At 44.2% G+C, this 17,112-nt stretch overlaps 1 pseudogene; it reads right to left on the bottom strand.

The window, feature by feature from the left end:
• Nucleotides 1-16,113: 16,113 nt before the first annotated feature.
• LOC116822468 (olfactory receptor 51I2-like) lies at nucleotides 16,114-17,112 on the bottom strand (annotated as a pseudogene).

Below are 17,112 nucleotides of genomic sequence, written 5' to 3'. Positions count from 1 at the left end.
AGAGTAGGGGAAAAGGTGTCCAACTCTGAGGCAGAATGGTGTCTCCTGAATGTAGTGTATGTTCCCCTGACTTTCTGTATGTGCCCAGGGTCAAGAGTGATGGTCACAGAACAAATGCCTGGATGGAGAGACAATATTAATATGAGGCTCTGCATGTACTACTGGAGGCTGTTCTCATGGGTGAAGCAGATTGGTTGCTCTTCACACACTGAAAAATGACATTTTCATTATTCAGAGAAATAAGTTATGAAGAACAGACTGTACTAATGGCAATTCCATATGCTTCTGTGCACCATGTGTCAAAAATTCCTACACATTGTGATGTGGGAAACCTTAATAGGCACCAGCAGAAAACATGAGTGTTGATACTGGTTATCCATAATTCTTCCTTAATTCAATGAAACTCAGGCTAGAGAATCCATGGTGTAAGTAGTTCCCCGTTCACCCAGTTGCTCAACATTTGAGCGTGAAAAAACAAAAACAAAAAAACAAATCTTTGCCAAGACATGTGCTGGGGCATACATCCCAATTAGAGCACAACTCAGAGAAAAGACCCGGGTGTCACTGATAGCAATGCCAAGGAAACACCTGCTTATTCGAAATAGTGGCCAAAACAAGGACAATTTTAGGATGTCTATGGTATGGATGGAGAATAACCTGCTATGGATATGTGCTCTGTTTTGGTCATCCATTCCCTATAAATGATGTAGCAGATAGAAAGGGGATATTTGAAACAGGCTATATGAATTGGGGAGGCTGCCATATGAAGACTGACTGAAAAGTCTGGGAACGTTTAGTTTAGAGAAGAGACTAAGAACAGGGCCTATGATAGAGGAGAGCAAAATAAAGAATGCAACTGATTATATTCTCATTTACAAACAGCAGAATTCCCAACCAGTAACATGTATATGTACTTAATGTTTTAAAAAGGTTAATTCCCCTGAGCATAGGCAAATTATCAGCAAAACTGTTTTGGAGCAAAAATTTAGACAGAAAAATTGGATGGAAAATTGCAAACGCTTTAAGAAAAGTGTATTTGATAGTTAAAAAGCCACATTTCCACCATCAAGAAAGTACACACCTTTTGCTAAAAGGCTGTTTCAGGTGCAAAGTGAAGGCAGCAATTCCAGGATGGGTGGGTGGGTGGAAAGCAATATATAATAAATGGGAAAAATGGAAAATAGCAAGCAATAGAAATTGGAAGTTATGAAATTCAATAATGGATGTTAAAGACATCCAGGAAAATCCATACTTGATTGCGCTAAGAATCTTAAAAAGGTGGTTATTAAGTTTATAAAGAACAAAAGAAATCCTAGAAAAAGTTTAGGTTAATTCCTAGAGAGTGAAAGGAAACATGTTAATGTAGCTGAAAAAGTTGAAGTGTTATAAATAGTTTTGTTCTGCATTCAGAAAGAAGCCATATGCGATATTTATATCATATGCAGTGAAAAAGTACTTTCCAGTTTAAACAGCATCTGTGGTAGAAATTCAGAGTTACAAACACCAGAGTTACTAGATCCACCACACATCTCACTTGGAACCAGAAGTACGCAGTCAGGCATCAGCAACCCTCTACCTCCAGGCAAATAAACATGAAGTATTTTAAAAAATGAAAGTGTTTTCTTTGTTTGTTTGTTTTTGTTTTGTCTTGTTTTTTTTAAGGATTTGACAAGGTTAGGAAACAATTAAAAAAAACTGGTTTGGGATTATTATGTTTCAGTTTTCAAGAAGAAGGCTGTCTAGTGGAGCGGTTACCCACTCCTGCCCTTTGGAGTGGAAAACAGCCCAGGACAGGGCTGGGTCTGGGGCAAGAAGCCTGGGCTGATTGGGGAAAGTAGGCTCAGCTGGGGCCAAGCCCCAATCAGGCCCAGCTCGCCCCTATAAGAGGCAGTGAGCCAGAAGCCCACTTAGTGTCCCTCTGTCTGTAGGGGGAGAAGGGCATGGTTGCAAGGTGCCAAAAAGGGAACCTAGATTGGAGCAGGGCTGGGGAAAGGCCTAGGGAGCCAGAGAGCTCCAACCTAGGAAAGCCCCAGGCTGCAGGCCTGATAAGGCCTATTAGGTACTGGATTGCAGGGGGCAGCCCATGGGTAGGCAGAGGCAACAGGTCTGAACCCCCTTTGCCTATGATGAGTGGCTTACACTGCAGTCCACCTTGGGCGGGAGGGATAGCTCAGTGGTTTGAGCACTGGCCTGGTAAAGCCAGGGTTTGTGAGCCCAGCCCTTGAGGGGGCCACTTAGGGATCTGGGGCAAAATCAGTACTTGGTCCTGCTCATGAAGGTGGGGGCTGGACTCAATGACCTTTCAAGGTCTCTTCCAGTTCTAGGAGATAGGTATATCCAGGGGCAGCTCTAGGGTTTTTGCCGCCCCAAGCATGGCAGGCAGGCTGCCTGGGAGGATCCGATGGTCCTCCGAAGCCACAGGACCAGCAGGCAAGCCACCAAAGGCAGCCTACCTGCCACCCTGCCGGTGCTGGCAGAGCACCCTCTGCGGCCTGCCACTCCAAGCACGCACTTGGCGTGCTAGGCCTGGAACCACCCCTGGGTATATCTCCAATTATTTAAAAAAAAAAAAGATGAGCAGAGCTAGACAGAGACTGGCAGTAGCAAAACACTGAGGCAAAGTGGGGATAGTGAGTGGGGGTTTCCCTGGAAGGGAACCTTGAGGCTGTGAGGGGTTACTGCCAGAGGGGCAGCACCCCAGGTAAAAGGGGCACCTGGTCCTAGGAGGGACATAGGCCAAAAATAAGGGAGATCACCCGCCTGCAGAGGGTGCTCCTGGATGTAAAAAGAGCTAATTTCCTGAGAGACCAGCAGGAGGCACTTCAGGCGTGAGTCTGCACATTGCTACAAGTTGCCATAGAGAATGCCAGTGAAAATGGTGTCGGTTTAGTTGCTAAATTAGGAAGAAAAAACAAGTTAAAAGTTACTTCAACAACTTAGATATATTCAAGTCACCAGAGCCTGAAGAAATGCATCCTAGAATATTCAGGGAACTAGATGAGGAGATATCTGAGCCAATAGCTACTATCCTTGAAAAGTCATGGAAGACAGGGGAGATTCCAGAAGACTGGAAAGGAGAACATATAGTGCCTATCTATAAAAAGGGCAACCTAGGGAATTACAGACAAGTCAACTTAACTTCTGTATCAGGTAAGATAATTAAGCAAATAATTAAGGAATCAAATTGCAAACACCTAGAAGATAATAAGATGAAAAGTGACAGTCAGCATGGATTGGTCAAGAAGAATTCATGTCAAACCCACCTGATAGTTTTCTTTGACAGGGTAACAAGCTTTGTGGGTAGGAGGGATGTGGTAGTTGTGGTATATCTAGACTTTAGTAAGACTTTTTATATATGACCTTCTCATTAAGAAACTAGGGAAATACAACTTAGATGGAGCTACTATAACATGGATGCATAACTGGTTGGAAAACCATTCCTAGAGCATAGTTATCAATGGTTCACAGTCAGGCTGGAAGGGCATAACAAGTGGGATTCCAGAGGGATCAGTTCTGGTTCTGGTTCTTTTCAATGTCTTCATTGGTGATTTAGATAACGGCATAGAAAGTACACTTTTTAAGTTTGGAGATGATACCAAACTGGGAGGGGTTGGAAATGCTTTGGAGGATAGGATGAAATTTCAAAATGATCTGGACAAACTAGAGGAATGGTCTGAAGTATAATTAGATATGTTGTTAACAAGACTCAAGAAGTAATTCTTCCACTCTAATCTGCGCTGATTAGGCCTCAACTGGAGTAGTGTCCAGTTCTGGGAGCTACATTTCAGGAAAGATGTGAACAGACTGGAAAGAGTCCATAGAAGAGCAACAAGGATGATTAGGGGCCTGGAAATCATGATCTCTGAGGGACTATTGAAAGAATTGGGTTTGTTTAGTCTGGAAAAAAGAAGACTGAGAAGGGACATGATAATTGTTTTCAAGTACCTAAAAGGTTATTACAAGGAGGAGGGAGAAACATTGTTTTCTTTAACCTCTGATGATAGAAGAAGCAGCAATGGACTTAAATTGCAGCAAGGGTGATTTAGATTGGACGTTAAGAAAATGTTCCTAATTGTCACGGTGGTTAGGCAATGGAATAAATTGCTTAGGGAGGTTGTGGAATCTCCATCACTTGAGATTTTTAAGATCAGGTTAGACAAACACCTGTAAGGGATGTTATAGATGGTGCTGGTCTTTCCATGAGTGCAGGGGACAAGACTTGATGACCTCTTGAGGTCCTTTTCAGTTCTATGATTCTATGGTTTAAGGAAAATACAGATAACTGGTCTTATTAAATTAAACCAATTTCATCCTTTACTGAGAGTACACTTTTGGTTGATCAAGGGAACTGTGCAGATGCAACAGACTTCCATTTCTCTGAGGCATTTTATTTTAATAGGGGAAAACATTCACATTAAAAAATACTATAAAATACAGAAATGCTAAATGGACTAAAAACTGTCTAACTGATAGATCTCAGAAAGCAGTTGTGAAAGGGCCACTGTCAGGAAATGATGATTTTCTAGTTGGGTTCTGCAGGGGTCAGTTCTAGGCCTGATGCTAATCAATATTTTTGCCAATGATTTGGAAGGAAATAGCTAATCACTGCAGATAAGATTTGCAGACGAACCAAAGATTGGCACAGTGGTTACAATGAGGAGAACAAGGTGGGAATACTGATTGACCTGCACGGTTGGGTGAGCTGGGCCTATGCAAACATATTTTCATACAGTCAAATGCAAAGTTGAACTTCTCAGAAGAGAAAATGCAGGCCCAACCCACAGACTAGGGCACTGTGTTATGGAACACAGGGACTCTGAAAAGGATTTAGGGGTCATAGTGGACGACCAACTCCTAGTGAGCTCCCAGTGTGATGCTGTCGCCAAAAGGGCTGATACCTAAGCAGGAGAATGGTGAGTTGAAACAGGGGAAAGATTTTTACATCTGCACATGGGATCCACATTTTAAAAAGAACGTTGAAAATTGGAGAGGATGCAGAAAAGAGCCCCCAAATGATTGCAGGCTGGAAGAAAAATGTCTGACAGAGAGAGGCACGTTAACAGATGAAAAAGACCAATCGAGCAAAGACTTTCATGGATACAAAGCTTTGGGTAAGAATGGGCTCTGTAATGCAGCAGAGCAAGGAAGCTCAAGCCAGACAAATTCCATCTGGAAATGAAGGCCAGATGTTTAGCACTGAGGATGATGAACCATTGGAATAAACTGTGAAGAGAAATGATGGCATTCTCCAGCTCTTCATGTCTGCAGATCCAGACTGGATGCTTTTCTGGAAGATCTGCTTAATGGTTTATCTACACTTAAAATGTCACATAGTGCTTTGCCATAGTGTTCTAGTGTAGACACTACTTTCACCGACGGCACAGTTCTCTCATCAGCGTAGGGAATCCATCTCCCAAAGGGATGGTATCTAGATCGATGGAAGAATTTTTCCATTGACTTCTTGAAAAACCCCCCTAAACTAATGTAAGGTTGCATTAGCAGGGGTATACCATGCAAGTCCCGCGACATGCTAGTACTGCTCTAGTCTGCTCTGGTTAGGCCTCAGCTGGAGTATTGTGTGGCGTTTTGGTCACCAATGTATAGGAAGGATGCAGAGTAGCTAGAAAGGATCCACAGATGAGAAACAAAGATGATCAAAAGGATGTAAAACAAGCCATACGAGCAAAGACTGAAGGAACTAGGTATGTTTAGTTTGGAAACGAGATTAAGGGGGAAACATCACAACAGCCTTGAAATACTTGACAAGCTGCCATAAAAAGGAGAAAAGTTGATCTCTCTCACTATAGAAGCCAGGAGAAGAGGCAATGAGTTCAAACTACAGCACAGCAGATTTAGATTAAATCTCAGGATAAACTTCCTAACAGTAAGAACAGTGGGACAGTAGAACAGATGCACAGGGAAGTAACAGAAGCTCCTTCACTGGAGATTTTCCAAAGGAGTGTGGAAAGCCATTAGTCTTCGATGACTAAGACACAACAAATCCTGCATCCTGGCATGGGGTTTGAGTAACTGACCCTTGCTGTCCCTTCTTTGGGCTCAATACAGGAGTAACTGGGTGAAGTTTAATGACCTGTGTTATACAGGAGGTTTGACTGGATGATCTAATGCTCCCTTCTGACATTAAACCCTATGGATAGATCAATAAAGAAAGTAGATCAGGCATTTGTTTACTGTGTCTCACAACACACAAATAAGAGAATGTTCAATTACATTACAAGTTTGAACATATAACACTGATTAAATTAAATTGTTTATATAATCCACATCTGGCCTGTGGAACTCCTTGCCACAGATTTTATTGGAACAAAGCTTAGCTGAATGGGCTTCCCCAATGGATTGACCATTGTAGGTGGTTTTGGTGGCACCACCATTAGTTAAAGCTATCTGACACCTTCAATTACAAGACCTCAATTTCAGTTGCTGATAAGTTTTCAAAACTTTAAGTCTCTGGACTGAATTTTTCCTCTGAGTGTCTGCTTTCAGCTAAATTCAGCAAAACTACTCTTGGAGTAAGAACTGAGTAAAGATCTGAGGAGCCAGCTGTGATAAGGTACAGAGACTGTCCCCTCCTCCTCTTGTATTTTAGGGTTCAGTCTGTTAATGGGGGGCAGCGGCTGTTATCTGCTAGACAGCATGGAGGTGCAAGGGCTCCTCAGTGGAACAATTATAAGAATTTTTCAACATGAACAACACAGCTATTGTCCTAGCTGTTGTCCTAGTTTCATTTGGGAAGTCAGCTGCTGCTGTTGGGAAGTCAGCTGAATTGTTATGCCTGAAACTTTCAAAATAGAATTTAGCTGTTGCATCATATGCTTGTTGCACTGAGTTCTTCGAGCAGTGAACTTGTCAGCAAGAGATGGGTACCTGTGAATTCTGAGACAGGAGTGTCTTCCCTGGGACTCCCCTGCAAGTAGTCATGTCCAACGCCTCTCTCACTCCAGCATCTGTAACAGCGTCCCACGCTAAGAGCTGACACATGGGTGTGCACTGTTTATAATATAGCTCTCTGCAATCCCAGGGGGGTTCATTCTGCCTCTAGAGAAGAAATGCTCTGCCTCTAGGGGAAAAGCGGTATCTGGATGTAAACAGGCTGGAGACAGGCCTCTCTGCATTTCTGTGCTCTTTATCAAGCTTCAGCAGTAAACAGTAATTAAGGGATCTTCCCGAACGGTGATGACAACTCTTGGGCTCTGTGCTGAGTCAAAGAGGAATTGGATGCTCTGTGCATTTGTGTATATTGAAAAATTATTGTTGATTGGTACAAAAACTAGGGATAATGCCTAGATCTCATGGGGTCTGATACACTGTACATGCCCAGGATGGATGGGTAGATAGCAGATAGAGAGATCTGAAAGTACATGACTGAGGTATTGTGTAGCAAATTTCATTGAGGGATCTTTAAGACACCTAGCAAAGGAAATTCACAGTGAACATATCATCATTATACAGATAGGTGAACTGAGGCACAGGGAGACATGAATTGTCCAAGGTCACAAAGAGATTGAGTAGCAGGATGACAGACAGAACCCATGAGTCCTGACTTCCCTGCTATAACCATGGTCTCTCTGTCACACCAGAGTGAAATGGACTCCCGCTCTGGCAGAGAACGTTTGTTGGGTGGGATGCAGAGGAAATGCTGGGAGAGAGAGCCTGAACCTTTGCCATCCTCTGAAGGTGAATCTCAGGTTTTCAGAACTAGCTGCAGTTTGTGAGCTCCCCAATCCTGTGAGGTGTGAACTCTGGGTGTCTGCTCCCACTCCCACTCAGAAACCTGCCAACGCATCTTTGATGTTCCCCTCTGGTGTTTTCTGGACCAGTGATCTGCTAGGTCACTCCAATTCTTGACTCTGTGAGCCAGCCTTACCCTGCTCTACTCTGAGAACCCCCACTCCTGGGCTGTTCACACTCAGCCTCTGCCCTGGAAACTGCTCCTTGGATTGTGCAGCCGAATGACACTAGCCAATATCTCCGGTCCCAGACACGACCCTAGGAGCCTCCACCTTGCAGTGTCCAGTTATGCCTGCTCTCCCCTTTGATCAGTGGTTCAGTCGCTTGGTGGTGGTGGTGTCTGTAGATGTAGGTAGAAGAGAGAGAGCAGGGTAAAATGGCTCTCCCTTTCATCATGTCCTTTCTTTCCTCTTGGCTTTGCTCCCCCCCTTCAGAGTCAGGTGAGCATTACCTCACTGGCAGTGTCCAGTGTTCCTGTGAGGCTGGGCTGGGTTTGTCCCATCCATGCCCTGATGAGGTGTGAACTGCCTCTCTGTTCTTTGAGTATCAGAGGGGTAGCCGTGTTAGTCTGGATCTGTAAAAGAAGCAAAGAGTCCTGTGGCACCTTATAGACGAACAGACATTGGAGCGAGAGCTTTCATGGTTGAATACCCACTTTGTCGAATGCATATATGTATTCACCCATGAAAGCTCAAGCTCCAATATGTCTGTTAGTCTATAAGGTGCCACAGGACTCTTTGCTGCTCTGTTCTTTGAGAGTTTTTGCCTGGGCTTGCTTTAAACCATGAGGATGCATTTTCAGCCTCATAACTATATACATGAAATTATAACCTTATTGTAACAGTTTACTATAACATCATTATAACAACAATGCTCAGTGCATTATGAACCTTCTGAAGAAACTCAACATGACAAACTTTGCACTGGATACCACACAGTCATTTTACAAAGATGAACATGGTGGTGTTGGGTGTTCCCCTGAGATACAGAGCTTCACAGCATCAGAGTCACTGGGGTCACTTTGGGGGAACAGACTCAGAAAAAGCAACACCAACAGAATGCTCCTGGGATAGAGTGCAGCTGGAGCCTGTCCTGGTGATAGTGATGTGGTCAAATGGGAGGGATAAGAGGAGCTTGGTGTCACCTGCATATTGTGGTATTTCAGTCGATGTTGTGTGACCTGTTCCCACAGAGGCTGCATGGAGATGTTGAAAAGCCCCAGAGAGGGAACTGATCCTTCTGGGACTCCACAGGGGAGGGGTCTATTGCTGAAGATGCAATTTCCCATCACCACTAATTGGGTGTGTCCCTCCAAGACCATTTTAGTGGATCCCTTTGGATTTTTGCTGCTTCTCAGGTGAGAGAAGTATTTCATTGTCAAAAGTGTCAAATAATACAAAGAGGTCCAGGAGAACAAGCATGAATGTCTGCCCCCCTTCCATTGATAGAATATCATCCATCAGTGCCTCTAAAGCAGAGAAATTGGATAGAAATTGATAAAAATGAGAAATTATAAAGTATAGATAATGGCTAAGAGAAGCAAAAGTCACAAATAACAAATCCCCCCCCCCCAAAATTGGAGATATACCTATCTCCTAGAACTGGAAATGACCTTGACAGGTCATTGAGTCCAGCCCCCTGCCTTCACTAGCAGAACCAAATACTGATTTACCCCAGATCCCTAAGTGGCACCCTCAAAGATTGAACTTGCAACCCAACTTAGTTATCTTTTTTCCAAACTGAAAAGTCCCAGTCTTTTAAATCTCTCTTCATACAGAAACTTTGAACTTTAGTGTCCAAAAGGTGGGGACCTGCATGATCACTTTAAAGCTTAATTACTAGCAGAAACTGCTCCATACCCCTAATCATTATTGTTGCCCTTTTCTGAACTTTTTCCAATTCCAATATATTCTGAGTGGAGCTCTCAGTTTCTCTGGCTGGAGCTCTTCCACTCTGTGCAATAAATTTTATTTTTATTCAGTAAAAACATCATAGTGAGAGAGGGATACCCCAGGTTGGTGGGACAGAGGGCTCTGCAGACCCACAGTCTTGGTTGCACCCCGGGGATCCCATCACAGGAGGTCTGTCCTTGGACTAGTCCCAGAAAATGCAGGGATTCTTAAAAGCACCCCTGTATGGGCAGGTTGTTCAAAGCCAAGGTGCTGGCTGGTGATGCTTGGAGGAAACAGCCAAGCTCACAGACATCCATCTCTCACTTTTAAATAACTCTTTCCTGCTTTCTGTGTACAAGGAGCAGGCTCCCTGTGGCAAAACACATTTTTTCCACTCTTCTCGTCCTCCAGTGGCTCTAGCGTCTCAACTACTCACTGTGCTAGAACCCAGGTGTCATAAACAGATGGTTAAGGGTTAATGTCTCTTTTACCTGTAAAGGGTTAAGAAGCTCAGTGAACCTGGCTGACACCTGACCAGAGGACCAATGGGGGGGACAAGATACTTTCAAATCTTGTTGGAGGGAAGTCTTTGTTTGTGCTGTTTGTTTTGTTCGTTGTTCACTCTTGGGGCTAAGAGGGACCAGACGTACAACCAGGTGTTCCCAATTTTTCTGAATTAGTCTTTCGTGTTTCAAAATTGTAAGTATAGCCAGGCAAGGCGGATTAGTCTTATGTTTGTTTTCTTAACTTGTAAATGTGTCTTTTTGCTAGAAGGATTTTTACCTCTGTTTGCTGTAATTTTAAATCTCAGGCTAAGGGGAGGAGGAGTCCCTCTAGGGTATATGAATCTGAATACCCTGTAAAGCATTTTACATACTGATTTTACAGAGATAATTTTTACTTTTTCTTTCTTTTATTAAAAGGTTTCTTTTTTAAGAACCTGAGTGATTTTTTCCCTTTATTTAAGACCCAAGGGATTGGGTCTGAATTCACCAGGGATTGGGGGGGGGGAAGAAAGGGAATGGTTAATTCCTCTTTGTTTTAAGATCCGAGGAATTTGGATCTGTGTAGCTTCCCAAGGCAACCCAGGGAGGGGAAAGTCTGGGAGGGGGAAAGGAGGGGGATTGTTTATTTCTCCTTGTTTTAAGACCCAAGGGGCTGGGTCTTGGGTTCCCCAGGGAAGGTTTTGGGGGATCAGGAAGTGTGCCAAACTCTATATTTTTGGCTGGTAGCAGCAAACCAAATTTAAGCTAGTAATTAAGCTTTAAAGTGATCATGCAGGTCCCCACCTTTTGGACGCTAAAGTTCAAAGTGGGGAAAAACCCTTGACACCAGGAAATGCCCCTTGCTTAGGTTGCTTGCAGCTGTCGCTCCATCATGGGATGAGAATGTGCTGTGATATGACTGAATATGACCATTTTTATTATCGGTGCTATCACAGTTATACAATTGCAACAAATACTGTCCAAAGTATGTCCTGCCACTTGTCAGTGGGAAAGTAATGATTGGCTAAGTATGATTATCCTGGGTATATGTGTGTATCATCTTTGTGTCTGAAGTTACTAATATTGGCAATGTACTGGCATGTGCTCTGCTTGGGGCAGTAAAATTCTAAGCATAGGGCAAAGGATATAAATGGACCCTCGAGACATCTCCATCTTGTGTTCATTTCTCTAGACTGGATTTCCAACAAAGATGCTCTGAACAAGGACTAATGACCCCCAACATGCTTGGGTAATTGTCAGAGAGATTTTTGCAATCAAGCACTTTATTCCATCACTCCTGTGATCCTGATCTCTGAAAACGGAAAAATCTCTTGAATGTATCTGATCTATTGACCATTTAGACTCTTCTTCCTTTCTTGTATTATTAAACCTTTCGTATTTAATTGCTAAAGAGATGGCAGCAGCATGATTATTGGGTAAGATCTGAGTTATATATTCACATGCATAAATGGCTCATCTCTTCAGATTAGAAGAACCTAATATGTGGGGGAAATTGGTGTTCACTGACTGCTCATCATGGCATCCAGCTTCTGGGTGGTGAGCCGAGGGCTAGGACACAACAACAACAACAACGAGGAGTCCTTGTGGCACCTTAGAGACGAACAAATTTATTTAGGAAAAAGCTTTTGTGGGCTAAAAGCTACTTCATCAGATGCATGGACCGGAAAATACAGTAGGAAAGTATAAATACACAGCACATGAGAAGAAAGGAGGTGCCTGACCAAGTGAGGGGGTCAGTGCTAATGAACCAGTTCAATTAAGGTGGAAGTGGCCTGTTCTCAACAATTGACAAGACGGGATGAATAGCAAGGGAGTGAAAATCACTTTTATAGTGCTAGTGAGGCCAGTGCAATCAAGGTGGCCCATTGTAAACAGTTGACAAGAAGGTGTGAGTATCAGCAGAGGGAAATTACTCTTTGTAGTGACCCATCCACTCCTAGTCTTTATTCAGGCATTATTTGATGGTGTCCAGTTTGCAAATTGATTCCAGTTCTGCAGTCTCTTGTTGGAGACTTTTTTTGACGTTTTTTTGGTTGAAGAATTGCCACTTTTAAGTCTCTTATTGAATGTCCAGGGAGGTTGAAGTGTTCTCTGACTGGTTTTTGAATGTTATAATTCTTGATCTCTCATTTGTGTCCATTTATTCTTTTGCGTAGAGACTGTCTGGTTTGTCCAATGTACATGGCAGAGGGGCATGGCTGGCACATGATGGCGCATATCACATTGGTAGATGTGCAGGTGAACAAGCCCCTGATGGTGTGGCTAATGTGATTAGGTCCTATGATGATGTCCCTTGAATAGATATGAGGACAGAGTTAGCAACAGGCTCAACAAAGAAAGTAACAGAACGCCACTAGCCGTCACCTGCAGTCCCCAACTAAAACCTCTCCAGCGCATCATCAAGGATCTACAACCTATCCTGAAGGATGATCCCCTGGCTGGGATGATTTAGTTGGATATTGGCCCTGCTTTGAGCAGAGGGTTGGACTAGATGACCTCCTGAGGTCCCTTCCAACCCTGATATTCTATGATTCTATGAAAACTTCCTCTACAGACATCTCAATCTGAGACAGTTCCTCAGATCTGTCACCTGAAAAGAATGGCTCAAGTTTGTGAATCTCCCTCAAATCCTCAGTCATTAAGACTGATGCAAAAAATTCATTTAATTTCTCCGCAATGGCCACATTGTCCTTGAGTACTCCTTTAGCATCTAGTTTGTTCAGTGGCCCCACAGGTTATTTAGCAGGCTTCCTGCTTCTGATATACTTAAACATTTATGCTTTTACTTTTTGAGTCTGTTCAAAGAAGAAGGAGCAGGTTGATCCAGAAGTGGATTTGAGTATGGGCTTCATTATTGCGATACTTGTTCCACTCAATGCAATTGTCAAGTAAGCACTGGATTAGTTACAGCAAACTCTTTCTATCTAAGTTAGTATGTAAACACTTACATCCATTACAACACCCCCAAAACCCTTATTAAGAAATAGAAACACTCTTATCGTTAGTATACCCACCCCATGTATTGTTCACAGCATTACGCATGTTATACAGTCATTTTTACCTTGAAAATACATTTCTTTGCAATAATCTGTTGCTACTAATTTCACTAATCAGTGGTTCTCAGGCAAGAGAGGAAGGGTCCATGAGACAGGGCTCTCTCGTGTAGCTTGTGCGGAAGCAGGGAAAGAAAGAGACAGCTTAAGTGCAGCCATTTACGTGTCAGAGACAGAACAACTGTTCTGTCAAGTCTTAACCTAATATCGAGAGATCTGAAGAAGCAGGGCTCACGTCAGAAGCGAATGGAAAACAACAGAATAGTCAGTGTGACCCAGTCTTCGGATAACAATGTTTTGAGAAGAGAAAGTGAGAAAATACTGGAATAGATAGTAAATAGTCTATATAAAAAGCAGATGTTTTTAATTAATCCACGTCACAACGAGGTATAAATGCTTGTCTAATTTAGCTTGTACTTTGGAGAAAGTGAGGCAGAGATGCTGTCTGCCAGCTGTGTTCTTCCCTGGCAATTGCTTGGATAAAGCTGTCTCTGATTTTGTTGCTTCCAACCTGAGAGTGGAGTTTTGTTTCTTCCACAATATTTGGTGCTGTGACTCAGATGAGCATATTCTGTTATCTTCATGTCATATTACTTTGGCTTATTGGCCCATTCTGAATCCTGCTTTGCTGTTACCAGGGACCCTTGACGGAGACCTTCATGGTTGTGTGTCTGTTACTTCTCTTCTTACCTGCTCAAGGGAAAATCTTACTGATGTGCCTTTGCAGAATCCTGATCTTATTTATTTTGTAAATGGTTCCTGTTTGTGAAACTCGGAGGGAAAATTGGATGCTGGTTATGCTGTCTGTTCTTTATATTCTGTTATTGAAAATGCTTTCGTTCCCTCTGTCTCTTCAGCTCAGCTTGCTGAGCTCGTGGCTTTGACACAGGCATGTATTCTGGACCAGGATCAAACTGTTACTATTTACACTGATTCTCACTATGCCTAGAGGTTTCCTTACTTCCTCTGGTTCCCCCATTAAGAATAGTCAGTATGTATCTGCTCTTTTGGATGCTCTTTTGTTGCCCAAAGCTGTTATTATTGTAAAATGCATGGCTTATCCAAGCCCTCATGATGAAGTTACTCGTGGGAATGCTTCAGCTGATTCAGCAGCCAAGGATGCAGCCCTTTCTGGACCTCAGGCTGCTTTTATTTTTGCCTTAGTTGAGCAGCCTCCACTGGCTTCCTTTGATGACCTTGCTAAGATCCAGAAGATGGTGCCAGAGACTGAGAAACATTCTTGGAGTGTTGCTGGGTGCACCTTGTACCCTGATCACCTTTGGCACTTCTGGGACGGCTGCCCGATTGCACTGAGGGTGTTTCTGCCCTATCTTGCTCGTATGCACCACAGGGTGGTGCATGTGAGCAAAGTGGGGATGTTTGCTGCAGTTGGAGGCGATTGGTATGCCCCAGGTTTTCCTTCTGTGGCCCAGAACTACTGCCAACAATGTTCAGTCTGCCAGCAACATAATGTTGGTAAAGCTGTTAAAACCAGACAAGCAGCCCATCCCCCTCTGTAGGGACCATTTGTAAATATTCAAACTGATTTTATTCAAATGTCTAAATGTTGTAATTATGAATAAGTATTAGTTAGTATTAGTTGATGTTTTTTTCAAGCTGGGTTGAGGCCTTCCCCTGCAGGAGGGCAGATGCCAAGTCGGTTGTGAAAATTTTGCTCAAAGACATCGTACCAAGATTTAGTATACCTGTGTGTATCAACAGTGACTGTGGCACTCATTTTACTGGACAGATTGTAAAAGAATTATGTGCAGCCTTGCAGATACAAGAGAACCTACACTGCCCTCACCATCCACAATCTGCTGGCACAGTGGAAAGTCACAATGGGATTCTGAAAAACAAACTGGCTAAAATTTGTGCAGAGACAAACCCCAAATGGCCAAATGCTTTGCCATTAGCATTGATAAGCATGACGAGCACTGCCAACTGAAAGACTGGACTCAGCTCACATGAGATTTTGACAGGGCACCTGATGTGACTTCCAGTAGCGCCCCCACTGGCCCTTGCTCAGATGGGCATTCATTTGATGGATGTTATGATGCATTACTCAAGGACCCTGAACAGCCCTGCCACTCCTAGGACCCAGGAGACTGGGTCTAAGTAAAGGTCCACCAGCCAAAGACTGCTTTGGCTCCACACTGGAAAGACCTGCTGACTACCAACACCGCTGGGAAGTGCCAAGGACTGACTGCTTGGACCCATGCTTCTCACTGCAAAGAGACACACAATGGTCTCTGACCTCAGGATTTTGCATCTGAGCTTTAGGGCCCACAAACTCTTTGATGCACAATCTCAGCTGACTGCATCACAGCCCTGTTCCCAACCCTCAGCTGATTTAATACAGTTTCCTGGCTTCCATCCTGGCTCCAGACTGGCCTGCTGGCCTTAGTGCCATGACCTCACTGCAGGTTCCTTGCCAGGCTGCAGCAGATCCCGTCCCAGCCCAGGAGCAGAGGGAGCCCAGGCTGGGGAGAAGGAAGGTGGAGATGAATTTGTAAGTGCATGGGGTTGGAGAGGAGGGGAGGTAGTAACAGGGGTGTAGCTTTGGGGGAAGACATTGAGAATGGAGCGGGGCCTTAGGGGAATAGGTGAGATGAGGGAAGGGGCCTTGTGGAGAGAGGTGGGTCAGGGGGCAGGGCCTTGGGGAATAGGCAGCACAGGGCATGAGGCCTCAGATATCCAGTTAACAGCAGTTAGAAAGGTGACATCCTATGGGAGAATGGTTGTACACAAAAAGATTCCTCCGTTTGTCACACAGACAGACCACAGCAAGGCCAGGAAAGGATTTAATGTCACTTCGACTGTCCAGTAAGTGATTGTGGGAAGGGGACCCAGCACCATGTCACCAGCACTACACAGAGCCCAGTCTGAGAGCCAGAGCACCAGGAGAAAACTTTAGGGCCCTTTATGAGTAAAGAGTCGAAGTAGCCTGATCCGGATCTGTTTGGTCCTCACCCTGTAGATGATGGGGTTTAGCATGGGGGGCAGCAAGAGGTACACATTGGCAATGAGAACATGGAAATGCTGGGGCACATTTTGGGCAAATCTGTTGATGAGGGAGATGATGAGACCTGGGATGTAAAAGGCTAAAATGACAAAAAGATGGGAGCCGTAGGTCTCCAAAGTCTTGATCTGGGTGTCCTTTGTGGGAAGGCTGAAAATGACCCTGAGGATCTGGATATAGGACAGAGCAATAAAAATCCAATCCAGACCCATCACACACACTAGCACAAAGAGGCCGTAGTAACTACTGACACGGGTATCGGCTCAGGCCAAGTTCACCACAGCTATGTGTGCACAGTATGGCTGGGGGATGATGTTGGTTCTGCAATATGGCCACTGCCTCACTAGGAAGGGATAGAGCAGTGTGAGCATGCCGCTGCACAGAACCAAGGCCAGGTCGGTCTTGGCCACAACACAATTTGTCAGGATGGTGAAATGTCTCAGGGGATGGCAGATGGCCACATAGCGATCAAAAGCCATGGCCACAACGATCCCAGACTCCAGTACTGAGAAGATGAGACTAAAGTACATCTGGATGAGGCAGGCACTGAAATCGATCTCTCTGGCATTGAACCAGAAGATGCTCAGCATTTTGGGCAGGGTAGACATATACACAACCAGGTCGGTGATGGCCAGCAGGCAGAGGAAATAGTACATGGGCCCATGGAGGCTCTGCTCCATCTTCACGATGAACAGGATGGTGAAGTTCCCCAAGATGGCTATGACGTACATGGTGAAGAAGGGGGTGGAGGTCCACACATGGGCTGCTCCCAGGCCAGGAATGTCCAGCAGGATGAAGGTGAAGGGGTTGGTGAAGCTGGTTGTGTTGGAATCTGACATGGAGTAGGGGAGAAGATGTCCAACACTGAGGCAGAACAGTGTCTCTTGCAT

The sequence above is a fragment of the Chelonoidis abingdonii genome, chromosome 1 (assembly GCF_003597395.2).
Source record: "Chelonoidis abingdonii isolate Lonesome George chromosome 1, CheloAbing_2.0, whole genome shotgun sequence".
Lineage (NCBI taxonomy): Eukaryota > Metazoa > Chordata > Testudines > Testudinidae > Chelonoidis > Chelonoidis abingdonii.
Note: the sequence above shows the minus strand (reverse complement) of the source record. Positions and strands in the feature narration are given on the sequence as shown.